Source organism: Pantherophis guttatus, chromosome 10 (genome assembly GCF_059756535.1).
Source record: "Pantherophis guttatus breed Tessera chromosome 10, ASM5975653v1, whole genome shotgun sequence".
Taxonomy (NCBI): domain Eukaryota; kingdom Metazoa; phylum Chordata; class Lepidosauria; order Squamata; family Colubridae; genus Pantherophis; species Pantherophis guttatus.
The window spans coordinates 26,978,706-27,004,676 of record NC_142072.1 but is presented as its reverse complement, the minus strand read 5'-3'; positions in this window follow the sequence as shown (position 1 = coordinate 27,004,676).

The following is a 25,971-nucleotide window of genomic DNA, read 5'->3' as shown; positions in this document are numbered from 1 at the left end:
ACGCACTCACTATCTCCAAGTGATTGCGCGCTCTGGCCCCCAAGGCTCCTCTTGTTCCCTGGGTAGTCCAGATCCTCAGGGCCCAGGTTTTCAGCTGATGTTGTGCAATGCCAGGTCCGTGGTGAATAAAGCCCCCCTCACTTGTGATCTCATACAGGAGGGGTGTGTGGACCTGGCGGGTGTTACAGAGACCTGGTTGGGGCAGGAGGGGGGGGTCCCCCTCGTTGAACTGTGTCCACCAGGTTTCTGCACGTTCCATCGGCCAAGGGCTCAGGGTAGGGGCAGTGGGGTGGCAGTTATTATTAAAGAAGATCTGAGTCCAAGGGAGGCCACTGTTCCTTAGATAGCTGGATGTGAGTCCCTCCTTGTGAAGTGGGGTTATGGGGTTCAGATGGGCCTGTTGACTTCCTACCTGGCTCCCTGCCACGTAGCAGCGGCCCTGCCCGAGCTGCTCGATGTGATAGCCGGGTTGGCGGTGGATACCCCCAGATTTATGGTCATGGGGTATTTTAACCTGCCGTCTGTCGGCGAGATGTCAGAAGCGGCTCGGGAGTTCATGGCTTCCATGACGGCTATGGACCTGACCCAGGTAGTTCATGGCCCAACGCACATGGGGGGGACACACTCTGGACCTGATTTTCATCTCAGGTCAGTGGCTGAATGATCTAGATATAGGGGATGTAGTCATCGAACCCTTGTCATGGTCTGATCATTCGCTCCTCCGACTGGACTTCTGTACCGCTGCCCCCCACCGCAAGGGAGGCGGAACCGGTTAGGTGGTTCCGCCCCAGGCGCCTGATGGATCCTGATGGATTCCAGAGGGAGCTTGGGCCATTTCCTGAGGTTCTGGCTCACAATTCGACCGAGGACCTGGTAGCCGTCTGGGATAGGCCGACCATCGGAGCCTTGGATTGCGTCGTGCCTTTGCGGCCTCTGACCCAGTACCAATCCCGTGTGGCTCCCTGGTTCTCCGAGGAGCTCAGGGAAATGAAGCACCGGAAAAGACGCCTAGAGAGCGGTTGGGGGGCCAGCCGATCTGAATCCGACCGGACACCGGTGAGGTCTCATATTAAGACTTACCTAGTGGTGATAAAAGCGGTGAAATCTGAGTATTTCTCTGCTCTTATCGCATCATCAGATAATCGCCCAGCCACTCTGTTTAGGATGACCCATTCCCTACTCCATCAGGAAGCGAGGGAAGACCCCTTACAGGGAAGAGCTGAGGACTTTGTGCAATATCTGTTTGACAAAATTGCTCAGATTCGGGAAGGATTGGATTCTGACTGGGTAGCTTCAGGTGGGGTGACGGAGGCAGGCCTTGAGAATGTCATCTGGGAGGAGTTTGACCCTGTGGCTCCCGAGGACTGGACAGGATTCTGGGCAGGCTTAGCGCGGCCACATGTTTACTGGACCCGTGTCCCTCCTGGTTGGTACTGGCCTCCCGGGAGGTTACATGAGGCTGGCTCCAGGGGATTATCAATGCTTCTCTGAGTGAGGGTAACTTCCCCGCCGCCTTGAAGGAGGCGGTGGTGAGGCCCCTCCTTAAGAAGCCTTCCCTGGACCCAGCTATATTAGCAAATTATCGTCCTGTCTCCAACCTTCACTTCATGGTGAAGGTTGTTGAGAGTGTGGTGGCGCGACAGTTTCCCCAGTTCCTGGAGGAAATGGTTTATCTGGATCCATTCCAGTCAGGTTTCAGGCCTGGGCACAGCACAGAAACGGCATTGGTCGCGTTGGTGGATGATCTCTGGAGGGCTCGGGACAGGGGTTATTCCTCTGTCCTGGTCCTATTAGATCTCTTGGCAGCTTTTGATACCATCGACCATGGTATCATGCTGCACCGACTGGAGGGGTTGGGGATAGGGGGCACCATGTTGCGGTGGTTCTCCTCCTTCCTCTCCGACCGGTCGCAGTTCGTGTTGACAGGGGGACAGAGATTGACCTCGAGGCGCCTTGTGTGGGGGGTGCCGCAAGGGTCGGTTCTCTCGCCCCTTCTGTTCAACATTTATGTGAAGCCGCTGGGTGAGATCATCCATGATTCCGGGTTAAGTGTCATCTGTACGCTGATGATACTCAGCTGTACATTTCCACCCCAGACCACCCCAACGATGCCCTTGATGTGATGTCCCGGTGCCTGGAGGCCGTGCGGATCTGGATGGGGAGAAACAGGCTCAGGGTCAACCCGTCCAAGACCGAGTGGCTGTGGCTTCTGGCATCCTGAAATAGTCAGTTTGTACCATCGCTGACTTTTGGGGGTGAGTCGTTGGCCCCCACAGAGAGGGCTCGCAACTTGGGTGTCCTCCTGGATACACAGCTGTCTTTGGAAGAGCATATGACAGCCATGGCCAGGGGGCTTTTTATCAGGTTCGCCTGATCCACCAGTTGCGTCCCTTTCTGGATTGGGATGCCTTACACTTGGTCACTCATGCCCTCGTCATGTCCCGCTTGGACTACTGTAATGCTCTCTGGTCCAACTGGTCCAGAATGCGGCTGCGCGGGTGGTGATGGGGGCGACTCGGCGCTCCCATGTAACACCTCTCCTGCGCGAGCTGCACTGGCTCCCAGTGGTCTTCCGGGTGTGCTTCAAGGTATTGGTTACCACCTTTAGAGTGCTCCATGGCTTAGGACCCGGGTATTTGCGAGACCGCCTTCTGCTGCCAGTAGCCTCCCACCGACCAGTACGCTCCCACAGAGAGGGGCTCCTCAGGGTGCCGTCAGCCAAACAATGTCGGATGGTGGCCCCCAGGGGGAGAGCCTTCTCTGTGGGGGCACCTACCCTCTGGAATGAGTTGCCCCCGGAGATATGGCGGATCCCGGATCTGCGCACTTTCCACCGTGCCTTAAAGACGTTTTTGTTTCATCAAGCTGGGCTGACCTGACCATACTTTTTAAATTGCTTTAATTTTAAATTGCTAAATTATGGGTTTTAATATGGGGTTGTTTTAACAGAGGGCCAAATTAATTTAATTGGTTTTTAATATTGTTTTAATTTTTATATTTTCTGTATTTTATCTGCTGGCTGTTCACCACCCCGAGTCCTTCGGGAGAAGGGCGGTATACAAATATAATAAACATAACAAACATAACATAACAAGCAATGGAATGAGCAGCAAGGCCTGTCTCGCCCACCCAAGCCTTTCCTTGGTAAAATAATTCAATCTTGCAGGTATATTGCAAAGAAGAGTGAGAAAGATGATTAGGGGACTGGAGGGTAAAACATATAAAGAACAGTTGCAGGAATTGGGTATGTCTAGTCTAGTGAAAAGAAGAACTGGAGTGACATGATGGCAATGTTCCGATATTTGAGGGGCTGCCACAAAGAAGAGGGGGTCAACCTATTCTCCAGAGCATCCAAAGTCAGAACAAAAAGAAATGGATGGAAACAATCAAGGAGAGAACCAATCTAGAACTAAGGAGAAATTTCCTGAGTTAGAACAATTAATCAGTGACCAAGTTGCCTTCAGAAGTATGGGTGCTCCTGGAGGTTTTTAAGAAGAGATTGGAGAACAATTTGCCTGAAAGGGCATAGGGTTTTCTGCTTGAGCAGGAGGTTGGACTAGAACACCTCCAAGGTCCCTTCCAACTGTGTTATATTTATTTATTTAGTTATTTAGTTCAATTTATATGCCGTCTTTCTCCGGAGACTCGGGAGATATATATACATGGGGAGAGCCTGTTTCCTTTACAGCTTTGGTTTCTGCTGAATATGTAATTAGCGAGTGAAGCCGGGAACATAGGCTTCACTCAGGTCCGGATTTAGCCGGACATTAACATACCCACCATGGATTGGTCCGTTCAAATGGAGGGAGAATTAAAGCAATTGGTCCATTCAAACTGAGGGAGTATTAAAGCAATGTCAGTGGCTAGGCTGTTGGACAGCTCCCTTTAAAAGGGAGCGCTGCTGGCAGTCTGGCAGAAGTTTTACTAATCTTGAAATAAAGAGCTGAAGTTATTTGCTGGAGTCCTGCCTCTTTTGCAATTCCCCCACTTAATAGTTTCTATATTTGTGGATTCTAGCACAATACGGCAACTCCATTAATATACAGGAGCATGTGTCCTCCCTGCAGAGGAACTGCCTGTATTGGCTTCCCCTGCTCCTCCCTGCATGTGGCTTCAGCACGATCATAACCACAACCATAGACAGACTGAAAAGGCTTCTGTTGGATGGTCTCAGAATTTCCCACAGAACCAGCAGCCTTTTGTACCTCTGGGTGAATGGAGAAGTGTGTCTGAGATTTGCAAAGATATCAGAATAGAACTTCACTCGGCATGTGCAAAAGGTGAAGGTTAGGATCAATGGGGCACATTTGTACATTTATAGAGAGACTTTTATGTTTTTCATTGTTCATACGTCCTGCATCACTCACATATTCCACAGAAATATATATGTGTGTGTGTGTGTGTGTGTGTGTGTGTGTATTAGCAGATGATCTCTTAGTTGATTCTAAAAATGATATAGATGCTTTCTTCCTTTTTCTTCCCTTCTGGTTTTGTTTTCTTTGTCATTGATCTTCTGTCTTGTGCTATTTTTTGTATTTTTGTTCATTCTTAAATGTTTTTAACAATTGTAAACTGCCAGAGTCACTGTGAGTCAGGCAGCATGTACATTATTATTATTTAAGAGTTAACAAATGCTCAAAATTTTCTGACTGGCAAATTAACTAAGCATGGGAATTTTGCACTGCTCTGTCCCCAGCCCAGCAAGGGCAGGTTGCAGGTTCTACTGATATTTGTGGGTTTGGATGCAACAATTACACCCATAGGAATATTTAAGTCTTTATTTCAAGGTAATATAAGAAAATAATATGATCACTTAACATGGCAAAGTAATCCAAGATCAGGGGTGAAATCTAAAAATTTTCGCTACCGGTTCTGTGTGCGTGGCTTAATTAGTGGGCATGGCTTGGTGGTAAAGTGGCTGGGTGGGTGTGGCTTGTTGGTCAGGTGGGTGTGGCCAGGTCGATGTCACTTCTTTGCCCTTTTTTAACCTACAAAACACAACACAACACAACTGGCTCACACAATGTAAAAGCAGCTGTCCTAGACCCAAAATGGCCCCTGCAACAAGCAGGAACCTCACACAGCCACAAAAAGTCCAAAAAACCAACTATCACACTTTACACACACAAAATTCCACATATAGCTTTGTGAGATTTTGTATGTTTGTGTAGTTAGAGTGAAACCCTACAGAAACACACAAAATCTCAGAAACCTGCACAAATATTATTTTATTTTATTTTATTTTTATTTTTATATAAAAGCAGCTAAATTTAAAACTTCCTAAACTTTAAATGGCTAGGTCTAAAAAAAGAACAACTAAAAAAAAACCCAATTAACTTTTTTTTTTTAAAGCTCCCAAAGGGGAAAAAAATTTACCGGGACAAGGCAAGCAGGCAGGCAGGCAGAAAGAACTGCTCACCGATGAGCTTGATTGCAGGTAGGGAGATTCAGTTGCTTGCTGATGCAATGGATTGCAGGGATTAAAGCAAGCGAAGCAAGGCAGGCGTGCGAAGGTAAGCAAGCTGGAGGCTGGGGGGGAAGGGATTTTTGCTACCAGTACTCTGAACTGCCCACCGCCATCGCTACCTACTCACCCGAGCCGGTCCGAACTGGGAGGATTTCACCCCTGTCCAAGATGATGCAAGACCAGTGAAGGCTGCATCATAATCCGAATGAGCAATCAAAGAATATTAACTCCAGACAACAATTTAAAATATTCAAGAATATAAAAAGACAAAGAGAAAACTCTGCTAGCCCCCCCCCCCCCAGCCAGGGATCCTCAGAGAGATGACAGCAGGCAGACATCTTCGAAGTCAACAAACAAGCAGCCCCCTCCCAGTTAGATCTGCATAAAAGTTCCATCCCATGGAGGGTCTCTGATTAGTTTAGGCTCTGAACCACAATTAAGCACAACTGGTTTTCAATGGCCTCATCTGACTGGGCTTCAACAAAGACAGGAGGATAAATCTAATCTATCTCAGATTAGATTTATCTAATCTCTTATCTCTTTCCAGGAATGGGATGGTTACAGTTCAAGGTTGAGAAGTCTTCCCAAGAATGAAACCATCCAAGTTAAAGAATCCTTCTTTATACCAGGTGGTGATGACACCCTTTCCAAGTTAAGGGATGTCTGTTTCTCAAGGTTAATTGAACGGAAGATGCCAAAAACATTCTACTCTACACAGATTTCTCATCAAGGACAAGGCAGGAAAAATTGATATAGCGGCAGCACTGGATTGATTTCAAAATGGAGGCACATTAATTTTGCTGAATGTCAATGGATTAAGTTCACAAAAATGTAATAATTTTTAATTTTTTTAAAAAAAAACCCAAAGTGCTGTGATTTTCTATCTACAAGAAATACATGTAAAAATAGGACATGCTCAGCAATGGAAATTAGGACAAGAATTTTTTAAAAATATTTTTTTTATTTTCTTTTAATACAAACATTTCATCTTTCATTAAACAGTGTGTCGTCTGGGTACAATTTTTTTGTGCAATAACCATTAACATTGATTTAACCATTAAAAACCAACCATGTTCATTATCTATTTTTGAATTAATACTAATACATAACATCTCTACTATTGTAACATTTCTCTTCTTAGCTTATTTAACTTTGTAATACATTTTCAATATTTCACTCCTCTGCTTTTATTTCTAGTTTTTATATTTATTCTCTAATGGTTATTCTCTAACCATTGATAAAATAACTCCCATATACTATAGTAGTCCGATTCTTCCTTTCCTTTAATTGAAAGTGTTAATTTATTCATTTCTGCACATTCTAATATTTTCTTAATCACATGTTCACCCGTAGGGATCTCTTCACTTTTCCAATTTTGTGCAAATACAATTCTAGCTGCAGTTATTACATGAATAATCAAATATACATTTATTTATTTATTTATTTATTTATTTATTTATTTATTTATTTATTTATTTATTTATTTATTTATTTATTTATTTTATTCGGCTTATATGCCACCCTATCTCACAATGGACTCAGGGCGGCTCACAACAATAAAACACAAGCCACAATAAAAATAAAGACTAAAATCTAAAAAATTTAAAATTAACCCATTAAAACCCTATCTTCTATTTATCTTCTAATTCAGGTTTGAGATCAATATGTTATTGTGTCACCTTCTCTAACCACATATGATTTTTTGCCCAATATTTTTTTGCTTCTATACATGTCCACCACATATGGTAATATGATCCTGGTATCTGATGGCATTTCCAATATCTAGCTGATTTGTTTTTAAACATTTTTGCCAATCTTTCCGGTGGCAAATACCATCTATAAAACATCTTGTACAAATTTTCCTTGTATGCAATTGACATTGTTAATTTATAATTTCTATCCCATAATTGCTGCCATTTATCTAACTTTTCCGGGTTCTGGTGTGCGCATGCGCATTGGACAGCTGGTCTGGTGTGCATGCGCACCGGCCAGTTGCTCTCTTCTGGGTTCCAGCCTGCAAAGATCAGCTGGCTGGTGCACATGTGCGCACCAGAACCCGGAAGAGGGCAGTTGACCAGTGCGCATGCACCCCAGACCAGCTGGCCATCATGCATGTGCATGGCAGAACCTGGAAGAGCAGCTGGTGAAGGTGTGCATGCCCACAGAGAGGACTGTGCATGCCACATCTGGCACACATACTATAGGTTCGCCATCACGGCCTTAGAGGATTCTGGTGCTGCTCTGTATTACAGAGATAATGCACTAACTTGATCCATTCATCCCAGAATTGATACACTTAGCTGTGTTCCAGATCAAGCTTGGTTTTATTCCTGAAGGTTTGTTACACAATCTGGCCAAAGATTTAGTTGCTTCCTAAAAGGAAATGATAGCTAAGACTTTAGACTGGATTGCACCTATGCAACTTTCTCCTTCTATGGATCCCATAGCTCTCTTTTGTTTACAAAGAAATAGATAAAACAGGAGAAGCGAGTCCTAGACAGTTGTTGGGAGGCTATGAGGGATGACCCTCCCCAGCACAAGCTAGAGTTGCTACCTCTTGGTGGTCATGCCAGAATGGCCCTGTTTCAGATGAACACCCGGCTGGGAATGGGTAAGCCAGAGCAGCATTTCACAGCCGCTGTGAGAAATATGCTATGCATCTGTCAGATACAATCACTCAATTTCATTCCAGTTTGAGGCAGTGTTGATGGAGTCCTTTGGAGTTGACTGAAGCTCTGTCTTGTGTGTGCTAAGTTTGAACCCATGAGTTCTGAGGAAGTAGATAGGCTCTTGGACCTGTGAACATAATCACATGTATGTCCATGTATTTTATAGTTTGCTATAGCCTCCCAGGAGATGATACATTGTTGGGTTCTGCCCAGGGGTGGGCTCCTGGGGATTTTCCAGGGTTCGGGCGATCCTCTAGCCAAGGATCGCCAGGGTTCAATGAACTCCCAAATGCCACCCCTGGTTGGCCATGCCCACCCCGCCTCTCCCCTCCCAGGAGTCTCCACGCAGCCCATTAAACATTCCAGGTAAGTGCAGGAGCCACACGGAGGGTCTGGGAGGGCAAAAAATGGGCCTACCGGAGGTTCCGGAACTCCGGAAACGGCCTGTTTCCGGCCTCCGGAGGGCCTCTGGACCCCGGGGGAAGCAGTTTTCACCCTCCCGGAGACTCAAAGAAAGCCTCCGGAGCCTGGGGAGGGTGAAAAACGCCCCCTCATGGTGCAGGCCACGCCCACCATGGCCACGCCCACCCAGCAACGGGGCAGCGAACCCATTGCTAAAGGATCGGAAGCCCACCCCTGGTTCTGTCACTGGTGAATGCATGCTTGATAAAGGGGGTGGCAGGGGTGAAATGCTACCAGTTTGGGCCAGTTCACCCAAACTGGTAGTAAAAAAATGCTTTAAAAAGTAAAAAAAAAAGTTCCGACGATCGCACAGCACAGCTTTTCACCAGAACTTTAAAAAAAAAATTTAAAGCATTTTTTTACTACCAGTTTGGGCAATAGGTAGTAAAAAAATGCTTTAAAAAAGTAAAGAAAAGGTTCTGACAATCAGCTATATCAGCTGTGCCGCACTCATCAGAACTTTTTTTTACTTTTTAAAGCATTTTTTTACTACCTATTGCCCAAATTCATTTTTGTGTAAAGTATGATAGTTTGTTTTCGAGCTCTCTGTGACCCTGTGAGGTTCCTGCTGGTTGCAGGGGCCATTTTGTGTGAAGTCCAGCTGCTTTTGCATTGTGTGTGAGTCAGTTGTGTAGCTTTTGTGTTATTTTTGTGTAAAGTGTGATAGTTGGTTTTCTCGGTCAATGACCATCAAGCCACACCCACCCAGTCACATGACCACCAAGCCACGCCTCCCCAGTTACATGACCACCAAGCCATGCCCACCCAGTTACATAAGTGACACCCACCAAGCCATGTCCACCAAGCTACGCCCACAGAACCGATAGGGAAAATTTTTGAATTTCACCAATGGGGGGTGGTCTCCCTAACACTTAAGGAGGTAATAATCTGCCTCAAGAAGCCATCAGTAATCCCCCATTTTGGATAATTTTCCTGTCTCCTACTCTCCCTTTCTACAGAGGGTTGCTGAGAAGGTGGCCATGTTGAAGCTTTAGAGAACCCTGAAAGAAGAGGATTAGAAGAGAATGTTTCAGTCCGGCCCAGACACAAGACCAAAATGGTACTGACTGCACTTATTATGGATGATCTCTGACAGGGTGGTCATCCATAGGGTGACATCTCAAGGGCTGCCACAAAGAAGAGGGAGTCAAGCTATTCTCCAAAGCACCTGAAGGCAGAACAAGAAGCAATGGGTGGAAACTGATCAAGGAGAGAACCAACCTAGAACTAAGGAGAAACTTCCCAACAGGGAGGACAATTAATAAGTGGAACAACTTGCCTGCAGAAGTTGTGAATGCCCCAATACTGGAAATTTTTAAGAAGATGTTTGGTAACCATTTGTCTGAAATGGTATAGGGTTTCCTGCTGGTGCAGGAGGTTGGACTAGAAGACCTCCAAGGTCCCTTCCAACTCTGTTGTTCTATTCTATTCTATTCTATTCTACTCTACTCTACTCTACTCTACTCTACTCTACTCTACTCTACTCTACTCTACTCTACTCTACTCTACTCTACTCTATAGGACACAGATTTCCACTATTCTTCCAGGATAGGTTCCAATGATGGGAGAGATCTTTGCTTTGTGGGATATCACAGGGTTTGATACACTCTCTGCTCCTAGTTAACAATTATATGAAACTGCTGGGTGAAAGATATTCCAAGTTATAACCTAAGAGACAACTTACATAAAATGATTTATAGATAGTATAGATGGAGTGGATATGGGTTTGTGGAGCCTCAGGATAAAATTCATTCATGTGTGTCATCCAGTCTGGAATGAGTCAAAAAGGGCTTGGCTCCTGCTCCTTTGAAAACCATTTAGGGCTTGAAAATGCTATCATGTTCCCTCTCTGAATATTTCCAGTCCCATCACAAATTGAGTAATCATTTCAAATTTTATTTCCTTCTCAAAAGTATAAAATAAACATCCAAATCTCACTCAGTTCTTGCCATACATAAATTCAGTAAGCATTCTCTCAATAATTTAATTTACCTTATTAACAGAAATGTTGAAGAAAGCAGAATCCCACAGTAAGTCTTGTTAATCCACTCAACAACGTCTCCAGTTTCATAAGGAATTAGTTGAGAAATTTTGGAGTACTCTTTTCAAGAAAACTGTATTTTGGAGTACAATACTTGAATCAGTTTATTTGTCATGGTATCCAGCCCCCATGCAATTATTTTATTAATCAGATTGTTATGTAGTCAATTTTGCTATGTACTTATGTTAGGATTGTTGGAACCCTTTCTTGTGTGCATAATATATTTGTTGCTAATAAATTTTATTATGTTGTTTATTCTTTTGATTGCATTTTCTTGTTTTTTTCCTGAGCCACCCAGAGCCACCCAGAGATTGGAGTTAGATGGCACCTAAATCAAATAAATAAACAATAATTTGTTGAAATCAAGATATATTATGTCTACAGCTTTCCCACAGTCTACTACATTAGCAGAAGAAAAATTGTTCAGGTATTTGTTATTGACAGATCAATGCTGGTTTCTAGTGTTATTGTAAAACTTCCTCAATATTTTATGTGAAATTTTGAAAGTAATTAAATACAGAAATATTTCAGAGAACCTTCCCCTAATTTGACCTGATACTGCCATCTTTTTATTCTCTTTGTATCCTTGCAGCATGAAGCATTTTTATTTTCTGTATGTGATTAGTTTAATACTGTATTTTTTTTATTTTGACTATGGTGGAATAGAAGTATGTTAAATAAATAAGATGCTCCAAGTATATAAAGTCATTTGAAAAGAAAGTATCACATAGACTCCAGGTAGATCCTAGGGTGATACTGATCTGCTCCTAATTTAGAGGAAACTCTTGTCTAAGGCATCTCTATGTTGCATGAATGTATCCTGGGACATGGCCAGCATAGACAAAATTAACCTCTGGCACAGAGGTGCACAGTGACACTTGAAATCCTATGGCAACAGGATGATCATATGCACAAGGGCAGAAGAGTATTGAAATTCCCACAATGTAGGAATGGATTGTAAAATTCTCAGAACTGACCTCTTTGGTCAGGGAGAAAACGACACATGCCTTTTTAAAAGGCAGGAATCCTTTTGTGGACTTTTTACTAAAAAAAGAAAAAAATGAAATGACTTATGGGTTTAGAAAAAAATAGAAATAACATTGGAATTTAATATGGGGTTGAAGAGATTTTTAGAAGTAGGAAGGAGGGGTTAGTCAATATCTGACGAGAAGGTCAGAAGTCATTATATTTCATAACTTTTTCCTTTTTTTCCTTCTATCTTTTTCTTCTTTGTTCTTTCTTTTCTATCTTTTTCTTTAGATTTATCTTTTCCAGTATGTAAATTTCTCAATAAATATAAATATATAAATGATGAAACTTGAAGTCCTAACCTAAAGGTGTAGCTGTCCGCCAAGATCAGGTAGCCTCATCAGAGTGGGAGGGGCTGAGGCTTGATCCTGGTGCCATCACCCTCCACACCTGAGAAACAGGTCAGCCACAAGGGAGACTCCAGGCAGTGCTAGCATCTCTTGAGGTGCTAGTATCTCTTGAGGTTCTCATCCAGTTCTGGGACTGGGAGAGGAATTGCAGGAAGGCGATCCCAGCTTCCTAATAGGCATGGCACTTTGTCAGTGGGGCCCATTGGCAGGCAGTTGTGGGCTCAGGCACACTCCAGCCCAGATTCCTACCTCAAGAAGGGACCTTGAGTCACCACAGGGGTTCCATCCCACTTGGCCCTTTGGTGAATCTGACATTGGGATGAAGTTAGGTACAGAGATGTCCTCCACCCATCCAAACTGCCCTGCCAGCGCTTTTCCTCTGTTTTCCTGGCCTGGCATTTCCATGCCCGAATCCCCCGAGGACTGCTGGATCCCCACCTGCCTCGCAGGAGTTTTGCCTGCAGCACTTAAAGAGCTGAAAATTCAAGCTCTGTGTTGGCTGCTGAGAAACCACCAAATAGGACACAACCATTTTGCAATTCCATCTCATTAGACACCTTTGGGGGTTTATGAGGAAGCTGCAAGTATAAATATTATATTTGCCTTCGGGTTATCTTTAAAAATGGATTCTCCCCCTCCTCTCTCTGCTAGTTTGTAACTTGCCAGCCTCCCCCCACTTCAGCAAATTCCCACCTCCCCGGGCCCCCGTGGCTCTGCTGGAAAGAGGCCTGCCTTGCTTATCCTCGCCTGCCAATTATCCTGGGCAATAGCCTGAGGCAGAGCTGGTGCTGAAGATGAAATGTGTGCAGGGAGCCCCGCAGGAAATGGAGAGCACTTGTTCTGGCTGGTGGACATTTGACCTGGGGAAGAGTCAGGCTCTTTGGGCCTCAAAAAGGAGGATGAATTTCTGAGGAGGAGTTGGACAACGACGGGTCCTGCTGAGTCAGACAGACACAGAGCTGCTGCCGTCCTTCGGATGAGTTGCCAGCTCCCTTTATTCTGGCCTGGCTTCCTCTTCCCACCTTCTGAAGACACCGTCCCCCTCCGTAGAAAAAGGCAGCCTAAAGAGAAGAAAAGGGTTTCTGGGGAAACTGAGGTTAAAGGACAGAAATCACTGCTATCCCCAAGCTGCTGCTTCACTCCCTCCTGTTTGTGCCCAGGGGTATAATCTGAAATAATACTAATAAGCATAATCAATAGTAAGTTTTTGCTGGCTTCTCACTCCCTCCAACTCTTGCCGGTGCAGCTCCCAGTAGCTCTCCTCCTTCCATTCAACATAGTCTGTCCTCCTATGGCTGACAGCCACTCCCTACTGCCCCTGTTCAACCCTCCAGGCTACAGCAGCCGCTCTCCCCCAACGTTTGCGTCAAGAACTTAAACCTTTCCCCATGCGTTCATGCATGCACTAAGCAGGAGATGCTCCCTGATTTATCTAGTTTACAATACATGAAGGAGAGGTCAGAAAGATTTCAGCTGAAGAAGAACCTGGAGCCAATGTAGGTGCTTTTCAGCAAGACTACTCCCTTCTGCTACTGATACAGGAGGGACTCAGTTGAGAGCTCTGGCAGAATGGGAGAGTCCCCCTATACTTTCTACTGGAACTCACAATCTCTTAGTTCTCCAAAACTGTTGAGTCCCTACCAGAAAAGGACTTGATGTGCATAAGTCAAGTCAGAAAAACAAAGAGACTGACACTTGCTGAGCCAAGAGCATTTCTTCACTTGGCTGGTGTCCTGTCTCCAATTTCTTTCCAGATGTTTTTGGGGAACAGCCCCAGCACATCACACCCCAAGTGTTTTATTGGCTGAAGCAAAGATACAGAAGCTCTAAATTCAGTCCTGCTCTAAAAAATGCACCAAAGCTAATGTTTATTGGTTGATTCTGAAAGAGAGAGACAAAGACAAGGAGAGAGATCTGTCCATTTTACCCTTAAAGTAATCTTTCAGAGTTTTTAATAAGGGTTAGAGATAAGATGGGTTTAGAAATCATGTCGATTTTTCTCCCTGTTATCTGACAGAGTCTGGTATCTATAATAGTGTAGTACTAGTAACAGTTGTAAGTGGTAGATTCCAAAGCAGTCAGAACATTGGTAGAATTATAAAAGTAATAAGAGCACTTTCATAATTCTCAGAGACATTTCTTATTTATTTAATTCAATTTATAGCTTGCACCATTCCAAAGAACTTTGAGCAGATGCAGAATAGGAATAAAATAATAAAATAATAGGAACAATTAATTAATGATTAATTAACAAAAAGCAGTTAATAATAATGAACAGAAATAACCACCACTAGAGATTAATATGGTCTTTACTTCTCCCCGAATGTTGTCCCAAAAAGCCATGTTTTTGTAGCTCTTCAGAAACCCAACAAGCTGCAATGTCCAAATATCCGCGACTTGGCAGTTCCAAAGAAGGATGGTCATCACCAGGAAAGCTCAGCAAGCCTTGCAGATAGCCCTTCCTTCAGGCTGGGACCTCTGCAAGCCTGATTTTAGATGGATAGATTCAGCCCAGAGAAGATTATGTCAGAGACATCCAGGCCCTGAGCCATATGGGACTGTGTGGCCTTGATTTGCATCCAGATTTGCATCCACTGACAGTCAGTGCAGCTCCTGCTGCATTGAACTATCTGATGTTTTAAAGGATCTTCAAGGAAAACACTTCTGAGTGGAAATATGACAGACTAGCATATCTCCAGCAATACGAGGGAGAAAAAAAACGTGAACCTATTCAGAGCTGACCAGGAATAAAGCCTGCTGTTCTAGAAATTGCTGTAACTGGCACAAAAACTTGCAACAGCCCCCTTGGACATAGCTTCTACTTGCTCTTCATTCAGGAGCTATGATTCCAGCATGACTTTCAGTTTACAAGACAACTTTGTCCAGGGGAATACAACCTCATCCAGAGCTACAAATGGATTATCTCTACAATCAGTCCATTTTAAATCCATTGCCACTCCATTTTGCTGGGATTAGTGTTTATTAAATCATGTATGCCATTGCTATAGGCATATACTACAGGCCAGCCAACCAGGGGTGGTATTCATTTACCTTCACTACCAGTTCGCAAATGTGTGTGTGTGTGTGCGTGCGCGCGTGTGCTACGCTCGCACATGCCTCCTCCACGCATGCGCAGGGGGTCAAAAATGGGATGTGATGACATCCAGGCAGGCGGCCGGAGCCTCCCACCGCCAGCGCTACCAGATCACACTATCCAGATAGAGCCAGCTGAATTTCAGCACTGCAGCCAATCAAGCAGAAGAAATAGATGAATTCTTTGCTAATCAATTGACAAATGTATGTAGAAAACATACCACGGTAGTAATGGGAGACTTTAACTATGCTGAAATCAACTGGGAGACAAACTCTGCAGCAAGTGGGAGATTGAACAGATTCTTAGAACCAACCTAGTTATCCAACAGGTAGAGGAGGGAATTGCAGGAAAAGCTATATTGGACCTTACTAATAGAGAAGACGTGATAGAGGGCGTTGAAGTTGCTGGAACCTTGGGTGAGAATAACCATGTCATATTGGAATTCAACAAATGCAAACAAAAGCAATAGAATATAATCCAATCAGTGTCTTAAACTTGGGTGAGAATAACCATGTCATATTGGAATTCAACAAATGCAAACAAAAGCAATAGAATATAATCCAATCAGTGTCTTAAACTTTAAAAGAGCTGATTTTAACAAAATCAGAGAGAGCCTAAGTAAAATTTCATGGATAAAAATCGTAAAGGGGAAAACAATTCAAGAAACATGGAAAACACTGAAAAATGTGATCATAGAAGCCCAGTCCAACACAATATCACTAAAAAAGAAAAACAAGAAATCCAAGAAGAAACCAGTATGGCTGCACAAAGATCTCTCTAGTAAACTGAAAGACAAAAAAGATAAGTACAAAAAAATGGAAAGAGGGACACACAGCTAAGGCAGAATATCAGCAGTTAGCCCGAATCTGCAAAGATGAAATCAGGAAAGGAAAGGCTCAGAATGAACAAAGACTTGCAACAACAGTCAAAGATAATAAAAAAACACACCCCACTTTCTTTCAACATATAAATAAAAAGAAGAAAAGTCAAGGAAACACTTGGTCCACTAAAGAGAGAAGATAGCAAGGAAGTAATAGGCAATAGAGAGAAAGCAGAGTTGCTTAACTCATTCTTTGCATCAATCTTCACGCAAAAAGAAACTATTGCCTAACCTACCAAAAACATAACTGTAAAAGACAGACTAGAAATAAAAATTAAAATAAGCAAGAAAATGGTAAGAGAACACCTGTCTGATCTTGATGAATATAAATCACCGGGACCTGTTGGATTACAGTTCTGAAAGAGCTGTCAGATGTTATCTTTAAAAAGTCCTGGAGCACCAGGGAACTACCAGAGGACTGGAAAAGCGCTGTTGTGGTTGCCATCTTCAAAAAAGGGGGAAAAAAACAGATGCAGGAAACTGCAGACCAATCAGCCTAATATCAATACCTGGGAAGATTACTGGAAAAAATAATCGAAAAACAGATCTGTGAAAATCTAGAAAAAAATTAAGTTATTAGTAGCCAATACAGGTTTGTTAAAAACAGATTTAATTTAATTTAATTTAATTTAATTTAATTTAATTTAATTTAATTTAATTTAATTTAATTTAATTTAATTTCCAATTTATATACTGCCCTTCTCCCTGAGGACTCAGGGCGGTGTACAGCCAAGATAAGAACATAGAATACAAATATTAAAAACAGTTAAAAATATATATAAATTTGGCCCGAAAGTTAAGAAGTCACAAACTGATTAAAAGAATTTAAAAATTTCTTCTTAAGCCAGCCCGGCTTGCTGGAAAAGATGGGTTTTAAGGGCATGACGGAAGGCATTGAGGTCATGGATTCTCCTTATCTCAGGGGGCAGCTGATTCCAGAGGGTAGGAGCCCCCACAGAGAAGGCCCTCCCCCTGGGGGTCACCAGCCTACATTGTTTGGCTGATGGCTGAGGAGGCCCTCTCTGTGGGAGCGCACGGGTCGATGGGAGGTCGTCGGTAGCAGCAGGCAGTCTCGCAGATAGCTAGGCCCTATGCCAGATCATGCCAAATCAACCTTATTTCATTCTGTGATAGAGTGACTAAATTAATAGACCAGTGAAATGCTATGGACATAGTATACTTAGAGTTCATCAAGGTATTCAACAACCTACTTCTTGATAAACTAGAAAAATGTGGAATAGACAGCATCACCACCTGATGGATTTGTAACTAGCTGACAAGCAGTGCTCAATGGGTAATTGTAAGCAGTCCCATCTCAGGCTCCATCTGGAACCACAAGGTTCCATTTCAGGCTCGGTATTCTTCAATATCTTCATAAATGACTTAGATGAGGGCACAGAAATGGAATTCATCAAATTTGCAGATGACACTAAGCTGGTAGGAATAGCCAACACCCCAGAAGACAAGCTCAGGAGCCAAAAAGATCTTCACAGACTTGGACAATGGGCCCTATCCAACAACATGAAATTTAATGTGGAGCAAAGCAAGGTTTTACTCCTGGACAGAAAAAACCAAAGGTACAAGTACAGATTAGGCGAAATCTGGCTCAAAAACAGTAACTGTGAGAGGGACCTTGGAGTCCTAGTGGACAATCATGTAAACATAAACCAGCAGTGTGCAGCAGCAGCCAAAAAAGCTAATACAATCCTTGGTTGTATAAACAGAGTCATTGAATCAAAATCACATGAAGTATTAGTACCACTTTATAAAGCCTTAGTAAGACCACACCTGGAATACTGCGTTCACTTTCGATCACCACATTACAAAAAAGATGTTGAGACTTTGGAAAAAGTGCAAAGAAGAGCAATTAAGATGATTAAGGATCTGGAGACAATAACGTATGAAGAACAGTTGCAAGAATTGGGTATGTCCAGTCTAGAAAAGAAGGACGAGGGGTGACATGATAGGTGTATTCCAGTATTTGAGGGGCTGCCACAAAGAAGAGGGGGTCAACGTATTTTCCAAAGCACCAGAAGGCAAGACAAGAAACAATGGATGGAAACTAATCAAGGAGAGAAGCAACCTGGAATTAAGGAGAAACTTCCTAACAGTGAGGCCAATTAACCAGTGGAACAGCTTGCCACCAGAAGTTGTGGGTGCTTCATCACTGGGGTTCTTTAGGAAAAGAACCTATCCACCTATCTGAAATGGTATAGGATCTCTTGCTGGAGCAAGTGGTTGGACTAAAAAACCTCCTAGGTCCCTTCAGTTCTATTCTGATTGAATAAGTAGAACAAACTGGTTCTTCAGAGCTTGGCTTTCTGAAAAGAGATCCTTCATCCCACACGCTATGACAAGCTCAACTGTCATAGTATGTGGGATGAAGAATCTCTTTCCAGTAACTGAAATTGGAAAACAGAGCCACAGTCTCAGGTGTCCAAGTGCCAGAGATGGGGAAGATTGCTTATCACCTGTCAGAGCAAGGCTGTCAGATCTAGGTCCTTCTTCTAAGGAGATTTCCTGGATTTCAGACTTCATGGAAGGAAAGCATTGTACTGCCAGTGATAAAGCATTCAAAGCTGGAAGCTCCCAGCTTGCAGCTGGACACAAATGGCACTGGCTGCAGGATCCAGTTGACTCGGGAGATTTCTTGCCCCCCCGTCCATGGCTCTCCATCTGACAGGGAAGACTTTAATGCCAGCTATGAAGCTGAAAGAAACATTGGCTCTGTGCTATAAGCAGTGAGGCCTGATTCTGCATCATCTCCCCTCCACAGGCACATAACTGGCTCCATGGCACCTGCTCTGCCAAGGTGTTTTTTTCCTCCCTTGTCTCCTCATGCTCCCAGTTGAAATGTACTGTAAAATAATCCCCCACAATCTTCTAGGCCAGATGTTTGGAGATCATCTCTTCTTTTAGCGCTATTCCAACATATTGATGATTGTTGACTTCCATATGGGGATTTTTCCAGAAACATAGCATTGCCACTGAAAAACAGCTCCTGCATGAACCCAGTTTGTCCAGTTCTTTCTCACCACTTCTCACCGAAACCCTCTCCTAGGGAAGAGATAGCTTTCAATCCATCCTCCTCAGTTTGTCTAAGGAGATCCCATGGTGTATCATATCAAAAGCCATTGAGAAAACTAAGAGGACCAGGAGAACCTCGCTTCCTTCATTTATGTCTTCATAGAGGCTATCAGCAAGAGATATCCATGCTGTCTCAGTCTCAGTTCCATACCCCAGTCCAAAACCTGATCAAAAAGTGTTCAGATAATATATTTCATCTAAGGTGCTACACAGCTGCCTCAACAACAGGAAGGTTGGAGACTGGGAGCTACTTATCCAAAACCATTGGCTCAAGGCACAGTCTCTTCATAAGGTGGTTACACTACAGCCTCTTCCAGGACTGCAAGCAGTTCCCCCACCCAGAAGGAATCATTGAAAATCTTCTGGATTGCAGAAGCCAGAAGAGGCAAAAGTGACCATGCAAGTGGTGGTGGTGGGGGGGGACTCCATTTTCGTATAGTTCATTGGCCAAAAGGAGTCCCAAATAATATAGCCAGACAGTGGCTTATTTACCGCCAAAGAATCTGGCCCTGAGGAAGTCAGAGCAACCAAAAAGAGATTTTAGTGTTGATTTCATCCTAAAATAGGTTTAGTCGGCCAGACAAGGCTGCTGAATGACAGCAATAAGGGTAGGTAAATAATGGCGCTCTGTCTCTCTTATTATCATAGTAAAGTATACAGAATAACAGAGTTGCTAGAGACCTTGGAGGTCTTCTATGCCAACCCCCTACCAAACAGGGGACCCTACACTATTCTAGACAAATAGCTGTCCAATCTCTTCTTAAACACCTCCAGTGTTGGAGCACCAACAACTTCTGGAGGTAAGTTGTTCCACTGATTAATTGTCCTCACTGTTAGGAAGTTTCTCCTTAATTCCAGGTTGCTTCTCTCCTTGATTAGTTTCCATCCATTGTTTCTTGTCCTGCCTTCTGATGCTTTGAAGTATAGCTTGAGCCCCTCTTCTTTGTCATAGAGCCTTAAATATTGGAACATTGCTATCATGTCACCCCAGTCCATCTTTTCATTAAACTAGATGTACCCAATTTCTACAATTGTTTGTCATATGATTTAGTCTCTACATTCCTAATCATATTTGTTGCTCTTCTCTGCACCCTTTCTGGAGTCCCAACATCTTTTCTATAAGCCTGAAAGTTAGCATTTTTCCGTGTTTATGGAAAAATGGGGGGGGGGGTAATCTGGAGTCTCAAAATCTCTTCCCCCAAAGTAATGGTTGATATGGTATCTAGGGATTTTATGTGCTCTTGAAGGCCTCTGCCCAAGTGTAACCCTCTAGTTGTTCAAGGTAGATTGGAAACAGAACTTTGAATCAGTGATCCTGAGAAAGGAACTATGATCCTTCCTTCCAGTCAGCTCTTTCAGATAATGCAGCCTAAAGTCCATAATATATCTTGTCTATACCTAAGACAGCCATAGGAACTGTGAAGCAATCAACAGAGGGAAGGAGGTATCAGTGTATATTTATTGGCTTTGAGAAAGACAGTTTGATTGAATTTGATTCCCCATCTTTTTACACTGTTATATAATTAAAATAAATATGACAACCTGGAAATTTGAAAAAACAACAACAAATAAAATAAGAAATTAACAAATACAGTCCAGGTTAAAAAGATTAATCTTGAATGTTCTTAGTTTGGGAGTGGAGGGCCATAGAAGGAGCAAATGGATCTTGGGAGCTAGTGGGGTGAAAAAGACCCCGGAGGAGAGTAAGAATTGTCTCTGATAGCTTCATGCACAGCAGAGCCTTATTCGTCTGATTTAGGACATTTGTACACTGCTGCATAAGACAGTCCTGTAGTTTTCAGGCAGAGGATTCACCTTTCAGCCTTACCAGCGCAACCTCTGTGACCTAAATGCTTCTGCAAATTTCTTCTCTGCCTTAAGAGGCAACAGAGGACCTGTTTCAAACACTGGAGACAAAACGAGCCTTCTGGGGTTTGGATTAGGGTGGGGCTATGGCTGCCTTTTGTATTTCTACAAACAGCAGGAGTATGATAGCTCAATTTCAAGTTAAGACTTTAATCTAATTCTGAATTAATTCCACCATTGTGGTTTATTTAATGAGGCTTATAGGCCCTAGATAAGTGACAGCAGAGATTACTTTCCATGATCATTCTTCATTCCTAGTCTGGACAATGTGAACTTCTCATTACAATTTCACTATATCAGCGCTTGTCGTCTGAATAGGAAATGGCTAGGGAGGGGCACAGAAAGGAGAAAGGGTCTATTCCTGGAGGAGGGTCCTGAAGCCTGAGCCAGCAGTCCAGAGCAGGGCTGGCTGCCAAAAGGCATGACGTGGCAGCCTGTGTCAGTGTCCTGGCTGCAGTTCCAAAGCTGACCGCATCCTGTCCTGCCCCAGCTACAGGATGGCACGCGTGCAAGGAATTTGTTAACAACTGTATTTCCACATAAGTTTACTCTTCATATTCTGGATCCTGGTTAGTTCTACTGTGGCTTGATGCATTGTTGGTTTGATTCATGGCTTTGTTGCAAATGCAGAAGATGGGTTAATTCAAGAACCAGGTTAAATGACAACGGGTTAGGGCATTTGCAGAGCCATTCTGGTTGGACGAGATCTGAGGAGATGGGGGTTCGGGACTGCCAGAACCACAGAGGTTTCTGAGGGCTTCTGGAAGGGAGGGCTAGCCAGTCGTTTCCTCTTAGCCTAGCCTACCTCTAAGGGGGAACAAAGCACTGTGTCTGCTGCCTTCAGCTACCGCAGAAAAGGATGGTATAAATCTAAATAAATATCAATCAGAAATGCACCCTGAATTTAGAAAAGGCTCCTAAATTATGGTCTGATAGCCTACGATTAGGATTTATGGGACAGAAGTGACTCATTATCTGGTTGTTCCCGCTTCAGCCAATTCCTGTAAAATGAACCATCCCCATCTTTCTCTCTCTCTCTCTCTCTCTCCCTCCCTCCCTCCCTCCCTCCCTCCCTCTCTCTCCTTTCATTTGGGTTCTCACTGACACCAAACATTGTAAATGGTCTCTTCCAATTCCGTGATTTTCCCTCTAAATGTCCCCTTAAATATTACAACAGGCTGGCAAGCATGTAAGGAAAACGTTGTTTTTCATAAAGTAAAAGGCAGCTTGAACATTTTCTGTCCTTTTTCTGCCACCATGTGGACCATAAGACTACACTGAAAGAAATGTAAAAGGAAGAGTAAAGACCAATGCAGATGTTACCCTGGGTGTAAACACATCCAGTGCTTCCTTTTGAAAACTGGGATTCTGAGCAAAGTTGCATCTCCTCCACTCAGAGGCAGGCGGTAAAATTAGGGCGTCCAACACAAGTGAGCAAAATGCCAGGTTGAAACTGCCCAGGTGGCAGCTGTGAAGCTGGACCGTCAGCTCCAGTGATGTGCTCAGAGCTTTCTGCTCCTGCAGAATAAGAAAGCACCTTTTTCTCAAAGACACCAAGGTAAAAATGAACTAAACAAGGAATCTCTCTCTCTCTTCCAGATGTGGGGAGATGTGTCTTGTTATTGTGGTCATGGGATGCATACATTTACCATTGTACATAAATGGTGAGGAGGTGGAGAGAGTTGGTAGTTTTAAATAGTTTAAATTTCTGGGCATTTATATCTCGAAGAACCTCTCATGGACTATGAATGTTAACATGCTTGTGAAGAAGGCACAGAAGATGCTGTACTTCCTGAGAATGCTCAGGAAGATAAATCTATCTCGGCATCTACTTCTGTCCTACTATCGCAGCACCATTGAGAGTGTCCTGACATACAGCATTCTTGCATGGTATGGGAGCAGCTCTGTAGCAGACAAAAATGCTCTATAGAGAATCATTAAAACTGCCCAGAATATCATTGGGCTCCAGCTACCAGCCCTGGATGACATCTTCGAATCTCGCTGTTTGAGAAAGTTGCATAACATTCTCAGAGACTCTTCCCATCCTGCTTACAATCTTTTTGGACTGTTGCCTTCTGGCAGAAGATACAGAACAATTAAAACTCGGACCACATGTTTTCTGAATAGTTTTTATCCCAGAGCTATAATTGCACTCAACAATGAACTAAAGGGCCACCATCAGTGAGCTGTTGGACAGCATTACTTGGTCTGCTGTGTGGGTATTTGGGTGGTTTAGGGGTGGAGAATTTGTGGTGGATGGGTGGGTGTTTGGGGATTGTTATGTGTGTTGGACCTGGTCTTTGGGTGTTAAGTGAATTTCGTTGTATGAGTATACTGGGTATATACGTACAATGACAATAAAGTTATTATTATTATCATACGTACAATTCTTCTCAATTGAAGCATCAAGGTCAGAGAAGTCTCCTCCATTGGCTCCATGTTTGGAGAATGTTGGGTATGTGTAGAATTAAGGCCACCAACCCTCTTCTTTTAACCAAAGGATGACCTCTCTGTTTTGTAGAGAGGTCGTTCCTGGAACTGAACATGAAGCAAGACCCCGCACAACCTGGATCTGTATCGAAGAGGTTTCTGGGTGATGCCAAGAGGGGTGACTGCAGCTCTCCAAAAAGACTTTGTGAAGCCACCATACAGAAAAGCTTACTTACAACTCTCCTAACCATGTCTCAAATCCTCCAACTTCCCTGAAGAATGAGTGGAATAGAAATGACATTATCAACTATCTGAAAAACAATAAAGACCTTATAGAAATACAATTTTTATAGTTTTGGGCCTGGGGCTTCACCAGCATAAGAATTACAGGGCACAGGAAGAACAGGGAGCCACAACTAAGCTCTTTGACGCACTTGACCATAAAATTATACTGGGATCACAAGGATGAATATAGTCCACCCCTGTGCAATATGCAGGGGAAACAGTTAAGCCATTCTTGGATGCTGCATGACTCACCTGTACAGATGGAGAATCCACCATACTTCTACTGCTGAAGAAATCTGACTGGCAGGCAGTTTTTTCTTATGTTTAAACAAAATCTAGATAACGGTAATTTCAATCCATTATTTTGGATTTTGGTTTTGTAACAATGGAAAATAATTGATCATCTTTCCCATCACACTCTTTTATGAAACATAAAAACTAATGCTTAGTTTTCATTTTTATATCAAATAGAAAACTAAGAACAATAACAACAACAATAATCCAGGTATTTTCCCCAAGTGTTTTTTTCACCTGACATTCATTCTTCTGATATTCATAAGACAGATCCTGAAATCCCTCTATTATCTTGGTTGCCTTCCTCAGAACCTGTTCTAAACTGTCAATATCCAACTCGAAATGTGGCACCCAGAATTGTACATAGACTCCAGGTGTGGTCTCCACCAAAGGCCAGCTCCTTCCAAAGATGCACTTTCTTCCCTTTGTGAGATGAATCCCATCTCTGTATTGTGACCCAGGCCCACGTAGTTGATATTAAATGCAAACAGTTCCAAAAAACAAACAGATTTTATTAAAACAGCTGAGAATTAACTCATTCTCAGCGTATTCTAAATGAAATGAAAGCAAAGTCCTTAAAACACCAGTCTTTAATTTATCTCTGACCTTGGGATAATTAGGCAAACTGCCAAAGGCTTTTCTTGGCAATAGTTCAGGAACAGAAGAAATAATTACAACCAAACAAGAAGCAATTCTCTCAACAGTTGTTTTCCGGCAAAGAGTCCAAGAGCCGTTGCTGGTCTTTTAAGCCTTATGGGAGGGGCCAATCATCTCTTGGCCCTACTCCCGAGTCGTCCTCTCTGCTTTAGCTGCTCCTGCCTTCTGGCAGCTCTTCTCATGCGTGCACTAGGAACAGGTTCCTCCTGTTCCTCTGCCTCTCTACTGTCAGCCTCTGGAGGCTCCGAAGTCCGTGTATCACTCCCCAATGGCCCCGGCCCCATCTCTGCCTCCGACGCAGAGCCCTCATCCGGGCCTTCCTCAGCCTCCAGGACTGGCCCATGTTCTTCCTCATCCTCATCGCTGTCCGACTCCGCTGCCAGCTCCGCAGGCTCCTGGCAGACCACAACACTCTGCCCTGTAGGTTCTCATCTCTGAAAAACCCCAATTTTTTCAACAAAAAGTTTACTTCGATATTTTTCAGTTTCCTTGCTGTACTGTTTCCTTTGACAGGATATGCAGGTGAGAACATTACCATCATGAGTTCTCTCGCCCTCTTCTTTCCTTCCTTCCTTCCTTCCTTCCTTCCTTCCTTCCTTCCTTCCTTCCCTCCCTCCCTCCCTCCCTCCCTCCCTCCATGTAGTCCAACATAATATAAACTTTAATAAAATAACATGACTATCTGAAATAATGTACTTGGGAATGGCTGCAATATTTTCCTTTGCTAGTGGTTTACACAGAGGAGTGAAATGCAATGCTCCTCAATTCTCCCAAAATAGAATATTATGATTTAAAATATATTTACGTATTCAACTAACTAACCAACTGTTCAGGGTTTGCTGTTTTAATGTAGGAAGGATCTTAATTAGCTTGGGAAGATGGGCTCGGCTGCATTCCCACTTTGCCAGAGGAAACATAAACATGGAATCGTCCCTAAACATAAAAAAGTAGAGAAAGTGTACCAAGTCCATGTTGTATTTTCAGCGCAGAAATAGCCCCATACATGCTGCCCACTTTTGGCCTTACTCCCCAAGGCCATCAAAGGTTCTCACTCATGTGGAGCCCCAGAGCAAGTGGGTGCTCTCTTAGGCATGGGGGCAGAGGTGAATGGCCCCTCTCTCTAGTGGTACTCAATGCCACTAATCTGGGCTCAGGGACCTTCCTTTTAGCAATTGGCTCTCTGTGTGCTTTCTTGAGTATCATCAATCCCGCTGGCTGGAAACCTGCTTGTGGGTAGAAGGAGCACTGCTCTCTTGCCACACTGCATAAATGTTTGCAGAAGACAAGGAAGTTTTCCATCTTCTTCTCTGTCCAAGTCTTGAATATCAGGATGAGATCTTGATTAGGCTTGGAAAGGCTA